General features: G+C 40.5%; 1 protein-coding gene across 5 annotated transcripts in view; it reads right to left on the bottom strand.

The window, feature by feature from the left end:
• The window catches only part of AFF3 (ALF transcription elongation factor 3), a 461951-nt gene that overhangs the window by 414426 nt on the left and 35018 nt on the right, over positions 1 to 12507 (bottom strand). The gene's annotated exons all lie outside the window — the stretch shown is intronic.

Below are 12507 nucleotides of genomic sequence, written 5' to 3'. Positions count from 1 at the left end.
TCTGAAGATCTCCTTCCTCACCCTCCTGCCAGCATTAAAGAATTAACTAGCATTCAGAGCTCCTTGAAGAGGTTGAAGGGTGTTTACATAGAAAATCCAAGGACATAAGCCTATGGCCGTCAGTCACCCTGGTATACACCGACCACTTCCATAGTCAGGTGATGGAAGCAGCCCTTGAAACCTCACCTACACTTCCAGGGCCTGCAGTTCTTTGTCCTGGCTAAGGTTTCCCATCCCTCAGCACTACTTGCTCTCCTTCAGCACAGTTGGTCTCACCCTGAGAGCTGGAGAGGGCCCCGCAGGCCATTAGCACGGCCCGCACCCCTCCTCCAAATAGCCTGCTGGGAGAGAAGGGCTGTGGGTTTAGGAGACCAGAATCCCAGAGCTACTTTGGCCACTAGGTCACCCCGGGCAAGTCACGTGCTCTGAAACTGTTGTTGCCCACGAAATGAGGACGTTGCACTAGTCATAATGTTGGTTAATTTTATGTCAACCAGACTGGGTCACGTGCTTTTACCCCTTGAAAACTGGGACATGATCACACGTTTGGTCAGAAATTCTCCTGGGTTGCCTGTGAGGGTGCTCCTGGGTGGGATCCACATCTGAATCAATGCTTTAAGCAAAGCAGGTGGCCCTCCCCACACGGGTGGGCCTTGCCTAAACCTCTGAAGGCCTGCCTGGAACAAAAGGGCTGACCTCCCCCAGGAAAAGAGAACTCTTTCTGCCCAACTGCATTCAAATTGGGATGGGTACCGGGACATTTGTTGCCTACAGACTTGAACTAAAACACTGACTCTTGAGCCTGCAGGCCTCCAGACAGGAACTTATGCCATTGGTTCTCCTTGCTTACAGGACTAGGACTCAGGCTAAAACCTCCATCACTGGTTCTTCTGCATCTCCAGTTTGCCGACTGATGCTGCAGATCTTGGGATTTGCTGGCCTCCACGTCACATGAGCCAATTCCTTACAATAAATCTCTTGCTACACACGCGCACGCGCGCGCGCGCGCACACACACACACACACACACACACTCCCTATTGGTTCTGCTTCTCTGGAAAACTTAATAATACAGTCGCCAAGGATACTTTCAGCTCTAACCTCTGCCAAATGGTCATTTAGTCTCTGCTTGAAAATCTCCCAGAGACGAAACCTCCCTGCCTCTCATCCTGCTTTAAGGAAGGTGGTACTTGGTAGGTCCCACCCCTGGGTGAGAATCAGCCATCTTCTTAGCAGTCAGGAGCTTATATCTAACATGTGTGATGTGACCTGAGCGGAGCACATTGCAACTTTTATACTTGCTTTTCATTATAATTATGATAATGTAGTCTGAGGCTGCCTTGGTTGTGTTTCTTACTTTTGTTTCATTTTGGTTTTCCTGGTCATATCATAATGTTGACTAATCTTAAGTCTGCAGGTAACCCTTAGCTCATTTTCACATGAAGCACCATGAAGCAAATCACCACTCAACACTTCTGCAGAGGGTCTTTAGTACATAAGTTCAGGACTTTGCTTTTACTACTAAAACCAATATCATTTTGTTACCTTGGGGGCAGAAATTTTGCAGTTCTTATCCTGTCACCTAGAGGACCATCTCTGCCTCTCACCTGTGTCATCCCAAGATTGACTAACATGTCATTAGCTCTGATGGAAAACATGAGATGGCTCCTGGCCCTTGCAGCAGCCCCTGTTAGCACCCACCCTCCAGGCCAGTGGTCTCTAACCCTGACTGCACAGTACAATCTTAAAGCTTTAAAAAAAGATGCCAGGCTCAACTTCAGAGATTCTAACTCATCTGGGAAGAGGTTGAGGAGGACAAGCTAGGGCACTAATGAGAATTTCTTAGGTGATTCTAACATGTAGCTAGTCTGAAAACCAGTATTCTCTCTAGGCCAGGGGTCAGCAAAGTTTTTCTGTAAAGAGCGAGACAGCAAATATTTTAGGCCATATGGACCCTGTCACAATTGCTCAGCTCTCCCACTGTAGCATAAAAGCAGCCATATATAATATGTAAATGAATGGCTTTGGCTGTGTTCCAATAAAACTTTATTTACAAAAACAAGTAGTGGGCCATATTTGGCCCATGGACCATAGTTTTTCAATTAATCCATTCATTACCCAGTTCTAAAATGATTATTGCACCAAATATAATCTCATTGAACTGTATTATCACCCAGCTCACACTTCTCCATCTTGTCATTCATGAGAGACTCTTAAATGGCTTGCCGAAATCAATACCACTCTCGGACTTTCCCTTCCTGTGTCACACTCATGATCCATCCAAACTGCTCTTAAGAGAATCCTTTCTGTCTCTCAGTAATCACTGCTGTCTTTTTATATGTTCACAAACATCTGTTTAATATTGCTTCAAGAATTCCATCGGAAACTGACTTAGCTCACCCATCTGTAGTTTCTAAACTATGCTTTTCTCCCTTGAAAACTGGAACATGATCACTGAAATCAGTTACAACTTGAAATCCCAGTCTCCTTTATTCACAAAATATTACCTAAAGTGGCTCCACAATCACATCTGCAAGTTCTTCCAAGGCCCAGGAGACTTAAATGCACTTTTATCAGCTCTCATTATCTCTTCTATCTTGAGCTTTAATTTCTCCTAATCATATTTATTCCATCCTTTCCAATTTGAAGATCATTTTTCCTGATAAATATGATAAAATCAAAATAGGAGTCAAGCAGTTCTGCTTCCTCCATGTCATCTGTTTACACTAGACCATCTGTTCTAAATAAGGCTATGCCTTTTATTTTTGGGGGGAGGCCCTCCAAATATGATTGCTTTAAAGCTCCTATATAAGACAGCCATATGTTTTGGTTTGCCTTGGACAGTCTGGTGTACATCTTTCGCCCTGAAGTAAGTGTTAATAGAACCCCTTCACTCTGAAGAGCCTCCAATGTGAACAGCTGGTCCCACAGGAAAAGCTGAGGGGCAGAATTTCATAGACTCGATGGTTCTCAGGTCTATCACACACTCGAGAAAAAGAGAAACCCATCTCTTGTTGATGTCTCTGGCCATGCCAGATTCATTTCCTGGATCTGCCATTTACTAGCTGTGTGACCTCAGAATAAGTTATTTACTCTCTTTAACTTTCGACTCAACCCTATGGAGTCTTTATACCTGTTCGATGACTAAATACATGATTAAAGCACTTAGCACAGTACACACACCACAGAGTAAGTGCTCAATAAATGACACCCATTATGACTACTAGTATTATTACCAACGTTGTTCACCCCTACAACCTCCGCCACAGCGTAGCGGTATTTGTTACTCTCTATTCTACTGGTGCAGCTTGCCCTGTTTCTGTTAGCCACACTCTTTTTCAACCCAATCTCTTGCTACTAATTTAAACTCAATTTTACTACCCCACAATCTTGTAAGGTCTCTCCCATCTTGCTAAAGAAGGCTTTGTCTTCACTCGAAAACTGGATTACTCAGAGGGGGTTTCTCCTCTCACAAAGAAGCCACCTGCATTTGTAACCTACACAATTCATGAGCTGCTCTGGAATGCAAATGCATATATCCCATGAATCCTTCAGCATCTGTGTTTCCTGGAATCGAGCTAAGCTACTATCAGTCATGGATCCCTTGGGAATACACCCTGAAACTTGGAAGGTTTCAACTCTCAAATAGCTACAGTAAATCACACTAGCTAGAAAATAACTACATTAACTTTCTGAGAATCACACAGACCTAAGGCATATTCGAACAAGGGCATTAGTAAAAGGGTCACACAGAAAAAAAAATGAGTGATAGCTGGAGTGTCAATTATAAAAATAGCAACCCTTTATTGAGTGACTATTACATGCTAGGCATATTATAAATACTATCTCATCTATTCCACTTAATCATTCTGCTGGAAATTGAGGCTCAGAGGATTCAGTCAGCCCAGGCACATGACCGGTAAGTGGCAGGAATAGTTTTTACCAAGTTCTCTGTGCCCAAAGTTCATGCTTCTTCAGAAGACACCATGCTACTTTTTATGAAGACCATCCAAGCCTTTTTTAGACACAATTAAAAACAAAAAGTCTCCATGAAAAAGCATGATAAGGTTGCTTCTTGCACACAATGTATACCACATAGACAAGGCCCACAGCTTGACGTAGCTAACTATACTGAAGGGCACAGCCAGCAAACTCAAGGAAGGTATCACTTTGACAGATCCTGTCCAGAGAAAAAGTGAGTAAATACATGAAGTGTCCCAGAGTTGGTCCTAAATTTAGAAGAATGGGGTTCTCTTACAGACTGAATGTTTGTGCCCCCCAAAATTTGTATGTTGAAACCCTAATCCCCAATGTGCTGGTATTGCAGGTGGCCCCTTTGGGAAGTAACAGGTTTAGCTTATTGCCTTATGCAGGTGGGACTCCTATGATGGGATTAGTGCTTTCATAAGAGGAAGAAAACAGACCCCTCTTTCCCTACCATGTGAGTGTATAGCAAGAAGGCATTCGTCCACAAACTAAGAAGAGGAATCAGCTAGCATCTGGTCTTGAACTCCCAGGCTTCAGAATTGTGGGGAGTAAATGTCTCTTGTTTATGCCACCTAGTCTATGGTGTTTTTGTTATAGCCGCCTGAAGTAAGACAGGTTCCTATCCTAGCCCCTCAACATTGGCTACGTGTAAAAGACATTTGGTATCCCTGAGCTTTCAGAAGTTACATTTCTCTTTGAAACTATGTCCTCTTTCAACAAATGATGCTAGGACCAGATAGCCACATGCAAAGGATGAGATTGGACCCTGTGTTGGGGGGCCCTAAGACCACTATCATGCTCTATTATTTATTAAAAGGACACAGAATCAGCAAACAGTTACATATTAATGATTCAGATATATTACAGCCATGTAGTAAGGATCATAAAGGAAAAGACACAAAAGGAGTCTGGGGGAATCTCCCTGAGACATCCTATGCTTTCTTTTACCCATGAGGGGTCTGAGAGAGCATGCTTCTCCCCCAGCAATGAAAATGCAGCAACATGTGACGCCCCGTAGGGACTCGGCACCCAAGGATTTACTGGAAGCTGATCATGTAGGCAGCCCTTCCCAGCACCTACAAAATTACACACCCCTCAGAAGGAAACCAAAAGATCCCTTCCTCATACTACACATGAAAATTAACTCAAATAGATCACAGACCTAAATGTAAGAACTAAAGCTATAAAAATCTTAGAAAATACAAGAGCGAATCTTTATGACCTTAATTAGCGAAACGTTCTTAGATAAGACATCAAAAGTGCAAGTAACGACAACAAAAAATAAAGCAGATTTTTATGGTTTTTTGTGTTTTAAATGATACCTTTTGTGTTTCAAATAATATCAAAAAAGTACAAAGACACACACCATGGGAGAAAATATTTGCAAATCATATCTCATAAGGGACTAATATCTAGAATTATAAAGAATCCTATGACTCATTAATAAAAAGAAAAATAGCCTATTTAAAAATGGAGAAACAATCTGAATACATGTTTCTTCCAAAGAAGATATACATATAATCAATAAGCACATAGAAAAGATGCCCAACATCATTAGTCATTAGAGAAATGCTACTTCACAAGCACAAGGACACCCATAACCAAAAAGACAGACAATGGCAAGTGTTAGCTAGGATATGGAGGAATTAGAACCCTCACATACTACTAGTAGGACTATAAAGTGATGCACCACTTTGGGAAACAGTCTAGCCATTTCTCAACCAGTTAAACAGCTATAACATATAAACCAGCAAGTCCATTCCTACATATACATATATACATACCCAAGGAGATTAAAAAGACATATTCACACAAAAATCTGAATACAAATGTTCAAAGCAGCATTACTGTAATAGCCAGAAAGTACAAACAACTCAAATGTTCATCAACTGATGAACAGATAAATAAAATGTGCTCTATACATTCAATGGAATACTATTCAGCAATAAAAAGGAATGAAGTACTGATATATGCCATAACATAGATAAACCCTAAAAATATGCTAAGAAAAATAAGGCAGACACAAAAGGCCACATATTATATGATTCCATTTATATGAAAGGTCCAGAACAGGCAAATCTATAGAGACAGGAAGCAGATTTGTGGTTTTCTAGGGCTGGGGGGTGGGGGGCGGGGGAAGGGGGGGTGATAGCCAAAGGGTACAGGGTTTCTCTGGGGATCATGAACATGACCCAAAATTGAGGTGAGAGTTGCACAAGTCTGTGAATTCTCTGTACACTTCACAGGGATGAGTTGTAGGGTATGTGAATTATTTCTCAGTATGGCTCTTTTTTAAAAAAAAAAGAAAATTATACATCTTCGCTTCTAATCCAAGGTAAGTTAACAAAATGGCAATGAAAAAAAGAGGGCTCATTCTGATCCAGAGGCTACATCAATGCCTACATCTGGCAAAAAAAAGTCAGCCAAGAAGCCAGATGTCAGGACTGGAAGACACTGACCCAAAACCTGGCACTGTTGCCTTGCAAGTGCCTTTGAAAAAGGACAACAAAAGCTCACCTGGCATGAAACACAGCAGCATTCACAGAATATGCTTATGATCCCAGTCATAAGACATGTTTCTCTGAGATCATAAATAAATTATGATTGCAAAACCACAAATATATATGACTAAGTGTATTAATCTAATCCATTAGTTAACATTCAGAGAGCACCCAGGGGCTCCAGAACACAAGTGACAAAGTTATTACTGAGCACTGTGGGAAATGCACTCTCCATCCTGTTCATTACAATGTTGGCCTCTGAGAACAGGTAATTTCCTGTTAACCTGCCTGGCATAGTGTTACCCTCCAACTCATCACCCTTATAGAGTCATCTGTACAGGAAGTAAAAATGTTGGGAAAACAGTGAATGTCCTGGTGCTACAACAGGGATGTGATAGGTGAGCTTTTCATGTGTGACCTCACTGGTCCCCACAGCCAGCCAATGTGGGACAGTAATTTTGCAGATGGGATACTGAGGCACCAGAACATGAACCTGTCTAAGGTCCTGCAGCTAGGAGGAATGAACTTGGGCTTCAGGCCCAGTCAGTTGAGCTCCAAAGGCTATACCTTTAACTACTATACTAACTGTGCTACCTACCTATCTGCCTGCCTACCTACCACTGTACTTTCCCATCTCTGCTAGAAGATGGTCAAGGTAGTGCTGAAGTTCAGATAATACCATATATATATATGGTATATAAGTTCAGATAATACCATATATATATATATATGGTATTATCTATATATATATATATATGGTGTATATATATATATATATATATATATATATGTATGTATGTATGTATATACACACACACGCACATATCAGTGCTATTATGAAAATTGTTTAAATATCTATTTAATTATACTTTTAAAATTTTTATTGAAATAACCTTTTTATTTTACAATTGTTTTAGATGTAAAGATGTAAAGTTGCAAAGATGGTGCAGAGAATCTCTGTATATCCTATCACCCAATTTACTGTATTGTTAACACATTACTACATATACCTGTCACAACCAAGGAACCAATGTTGGCACACAAATGTTGACTAAACAGCATGCCTAATTTTGGATTTCACGCCTTTCCCCCAGTGTCCTGTCCCATTCCAGCACCCTCCCCGGGGCAGTTCACAGTCATGGCCCCTTCGCCTCCTCTCATCTGTGATGGTTTCTCAGACCGCTCTTGTCTTTGATGACCTTGACAGTTCTGAGAGGTACCAGTCAGGCATTCTGTAGAATGTCCCTCAAGTTGGATTCTACTGCTGTTTTTTCTCACTAGACCGAGATTATGAGTTTTTAGGAGAAGACCAGAGAGGTTAAGTGTGGTTCTCATCATATCACATCAGGGGCACATGCTATCAGCGAGACTTCCCACTGCTGGGGCTAACCCTCATCGTCAGGCTGAGGAGGTGTTTGTCAGGCTTCTCCAGTGCCAAGCTGCCTTCTCCCCTGGCCGTACACCGCCCTTTAGCAGGAAGTCACAAAATGCAGCCCACAATCTAGTGATGGGGGTTAAGCTCCTCTTCAGGTTGGGGTGGGAGAGCAACAGAAGCATGATCTGATTTTTAATGGAGTCAAGTTGGCACAACATTTTTAAAAACAAAACATGCCAAATGACAGTGCACTGCCCTGCCCCACTTACGGTGACCCTGTAGGGGTTCTGAGGGCTCATTGCTCATCACTCATGTCTCAGAATCACAGTGGGTAAGATGCATTCTGTAAGGTAATAAAAAAGTGAACTAACTGGCTTACAGAGAAATCAGGAAATCCATTCCATTCTAAAACATGTTTAACAAACAACAGGTCAGAAGAAGCAGAAAAATTATCCTGTGATAGAGATGACACATGCTATATATGTTTGCATGGACAGATACTAATTGGAAGTTTCGAATGAGCTACCAAGCCACAACAGATATAAACTTCTAAAGTGAAGTGTTAGGCTTTTTAAAGAAACTTTTCAAAGTTAATGTGTTAGAACTGATTTCATGACTTTTCATACCCTCTACCCACTCTGAATGAAAAAAAGTCAGGAGAGAATGTTGTATTTTTCTTTTGAGGAAAAGAGCTGTGATGTGATCACTACGACCAATGGGTCAGGGCAGCGCAGTAGGTTGGGGTGCCTACTCTCACTTCAAGTGAGATAGGCTCTGAAGCAGAAAAGCACAGTGCTTGCTATGGTGTCTCCAGAATTTCGAAGGCATCCTGGATGGCAGCTGCCACACACATAGAGGACCAGAGGCGAACTGAAACTGCAACAGGAGGTACCTGCACCCCATCACCCACTCCGAAGTAAAACAAAGGTGACTCAATCTGGGGAGCCAGCTGTCGAATTTCAGTGGAAAGGCTGGTCAGAGCTAATCCTGCCCAAGAGATTATTTCCAGGAGATGAGGTGACCCCAAAGGGGGCTAGAGAGAGCAGACCTCAGTGAAACCAGAAGCCCAGGCACAGCTGAGAGAGAAAGCTGCCGGAGCAAGGTGGCTGCAGCTGGAAGGCTCGGCTGAGGATGCAATGGCTTGCCCATTTGAAAGCTGCTTTAAAATCAGCCATGGCCTCCAGAGCATGGTAGACCAAATGCTCTGTAAAGCAATCAGATCCTGAATAAAAGACAATTATTACTGTCTTGTTGGGCTCAGAGGAAGTGAGACAAATCATCAAGGTTCATGAAGGAAAAAGCAAACAAACAAAAAAGCCCTGAGCAATGGGCTCCCAAAATGAAAGGGTCCTATGAGGGACAGTGATGTTTTCGATGTGGCCTTTGGGAGGGCCTTAGGTCTGTGGCCAGGTGAGAGAAATAAACTAAAACCCCTGGTTACACTGGGGCACCACGAAGGGGGGGAAACTGAGTCAGGACAGCAGTACCCCATGACTACCTGCAGAAAACCAAGCAAATACTCTCCTAGAAAAGCATACTTAGGTCCCAAGGCTGCTTCTACAGATTCAGGTCAATCAAATCTGAGCTAGCAATCAAGGCTTGCTCAGTACACACGGAAACAAAATACCATGTGTGTGAGCGTCAGAAGAAATGACAAACAACAGATTCAGATTACCATGGACTTTAGTCGTTTCAACTATCAGATACAAACTGTGAAGTAACTACATACATATGACATATTAAAGAAGCAAAAGATCGAAATGAAAACATAAGCAAGCAACAAGTGACTGTCAAAAATGACCAGGCAGTTTCAGTTTTGCAAGATGAAAAGTGTTCTGGAGATGGCTGCATGATGCCTTGAGTGTGCTTAGCACAAATGAGCCATACACTGAGCAGTGGTTAAGATGGTTGATTTTATGTTATGTGTAATTTACGACAACTTTTTTAAACGACCAGCAAATTTAAGAAGAATCAAATAAAATATTTTTTAAAACTATAGTTATTGAAATAAAAATTCACTACCAAGATTATATAGCATATTAGTCAAAGTTGAAAAGAATTAATTAATAAAAAAAATAATAGTAAGCTGGAAGGAAGGGCTGAAGAAATCATCTAAATGGCAAGAGAGACAAGGAGATGAAAAACACAGAAGAGGTGTTAACCTACATGGAGAATACAATGAGAAGGTCTAAAATAAGTCTAATTATAGTTCTGAAAGAAAAAAATAGAAAGGATGGAGGAAAGGAAATATTTAAGGAGATAATAAGCTAAGACTTTGCCAGAGGTTATGGTGAGGCATGAATCCACGGATATCAGTCAGGGTAAACAAAAAGAAATCCGACCTAGGTATATTGCAGTAAAACTGAAAAGCACCAAAGATAAAGAGATGTTAAAGTAGCTAAACCCAGAAAATACAGAGTCAGCTTATGACCAGACTGGTCACATAAAAAAATCCCCTCTATTTCTTACAATTCCCTTCTCTTCTTCAGCTTTTCTTCCCCCAAAACAAACCCAATGAGAAAAAGCAGTAAGAATGCAGTGGGGAAATGAAACAGACATCAAACACACCTCCTCCCGGGTAATCAAGATGGAGGCCTGCAACCAGGCTTCAGATGGGAGGGGAAAGTCATACCTTTGAAATGAGTGAAGTTTCTGAAGTTTTCATGAACATATTAATATGTTTGATTGAACTTTCCACTTGCTACTAAACTGAGTGTTTTCAACTAACACTAGTGTCCAGTGTGAAACAGTGTGAACACAGACCTGTGAGGCTTTCCCAACAAAAGTGTGCAATGCATTCCTGTTACTACTGTATTGCAAGGTGCCGAAGAAACCAAGACTTTCTCCCACTCTTTGCTTTCCCAGGGCCAGAAACCACAGCTGGCTTGGAAAAGATGGCCTGGTAAATACCCAAATATGTCATTATGCAGTGATAATCTCCATGCCTACACTCACCTCCACTCCCATTTCTAATGTGCAAAGTACTAGCCTGCCGACTCATTGTGAAAAGCATGTATGCTGTGCTCTTATAAATCCTACCAATGCATTCTGATTAGATGTTCTCCTTATCCAGCAGCTAGCCAGAAAGAGGATGAGATAATGAATAACACCCCAGGGAAGGAAAACCCCTTTTTCAGCTGGTTTAAGACTTGCCGATAATGGGTACACAGCATTTTGCATTTACCATAAAGCCCTTCAATTAGTACATGGACAAGTTAACCTTCTAACTCCCAGAAAATATAATTCATGCACATTTTATACCATGCAGCATCCTGCTAGCTATTATCCATCATTTACAAGTGTTATTTGTCTATAAAAATGACACTAAATTTTTGAAAAATGACATGCTCTGCCTGCTTCTGGCTGTGTTTTAACAAATGGTACCACTGCAAAAGGCTTTAAGATGTATAAGAAGCAATTAGTCAAAGAAGCAATAAATATTTTTTAAAAGGATATAAATGATTGCTTGTCCAGATAGCCAAATGTCTAAAGGCTGATACACAATAAAAAAAAAAAAGGGTTAACATAAAAGAGTAACTTCATTATTTATGGTTAACAAAATTAATCAAATTCAGTGCTTCTTTCTCCTGCATGCATTTCAACAGAAACATGAATATGATATGCATATTTATGAAAACAGCCTGAAAGATTATTATCTCTAAAAGAAAATCCAACAAAGAGATGCATAAAATGTTGCTGTTATCTTATTACAATATAAACTGTTTCACAAACATTTATTTTAATTAAAACTATTAAGCTAAATAATATTTTCCACAATTGATAAGCATGACTAAAACATGAATTCCGGGATTAATATTAAAGTAACGTATTAGAGAGGGAAAACATAGTCAGAGCCCCTCAATTTTCCTTTTTCTTGTATCTTATACACCTATCTTAGAGTATTTTTGCTCTTCCAGTCAAAAATCTATTCTCAAAAGATATATTAGGATATTTTTATAACAAAATTAGATAAGCATAAGCTCATCAATCAATGCAATTTCTAAATGCATTATCTTCAAGTGGCTTGAACTTCTATGTCACTTTTCTGCTTAAAATTAAGTATACAGGAGTTTCCAAGAAAATAGAAAATTAACTTCATTTCATAATAAGTTCTCCAATCAAGCCAGCAGACGGCTGACATTATTACTGCTCACACTTATAAATCAGTGATTATACACACCAGTTAAGCAAGAAACGAAATGAAGAAGGCAATTATATAGTGGTGAAATTCCCAAAAAGCACATTTATACTCAATGTTGCTACAGAGCAGTTCATTTGTAGTTAACATATATTTAAAAACAAAACAAAACGAAACAAAACACCACCAGATATTTGCGGGGCGGGGGGTAGTGCCTTTTGAGAGGAAGAAAGAAAATCTACACAATTTGTCTTACAAGCAAATAGGTCAGCAAAGTGATCAATAAATAATAATTCTAACTCATTTTATTGTTTATTTTGAAGTTGAATCCTAAAAATTCCATGTCATTAAACAATAAAATAGTACAGAATCTGAGAGCAGATTGTTTGGAAGGAAGAGGTAATACCCAAATATCTACAGATATTTAGTAATGAATGAGCCAGCAGCAAATCAAGACACAGGAAATGAGCCGATGGAGGCTTCCACCCCCTCCTGCTCCATGCCACC

The sequence above is a fragment of the Pteropus medius genome, unplaced genomic scaffold, assembly GCF_902729225.1.
Source record: "Pteropus medius unplaced genomic scaffold, Ma_sr-lr_union100, whole genome shotgun sequence".
In the NCBI taxonomy this organism is placed as follows: domain Eukaryota; kingdom Metazoa; phylum Chordata; class Mammalia; order Chiroptera; family Pteropodidae; genus Pteropus; species Pteropus medius.
The sequence above is the reverse complement of the archived record's forward strand: the minus strand, read 5'-3'. Positions and strand labels throughout refer to the sequence as shown.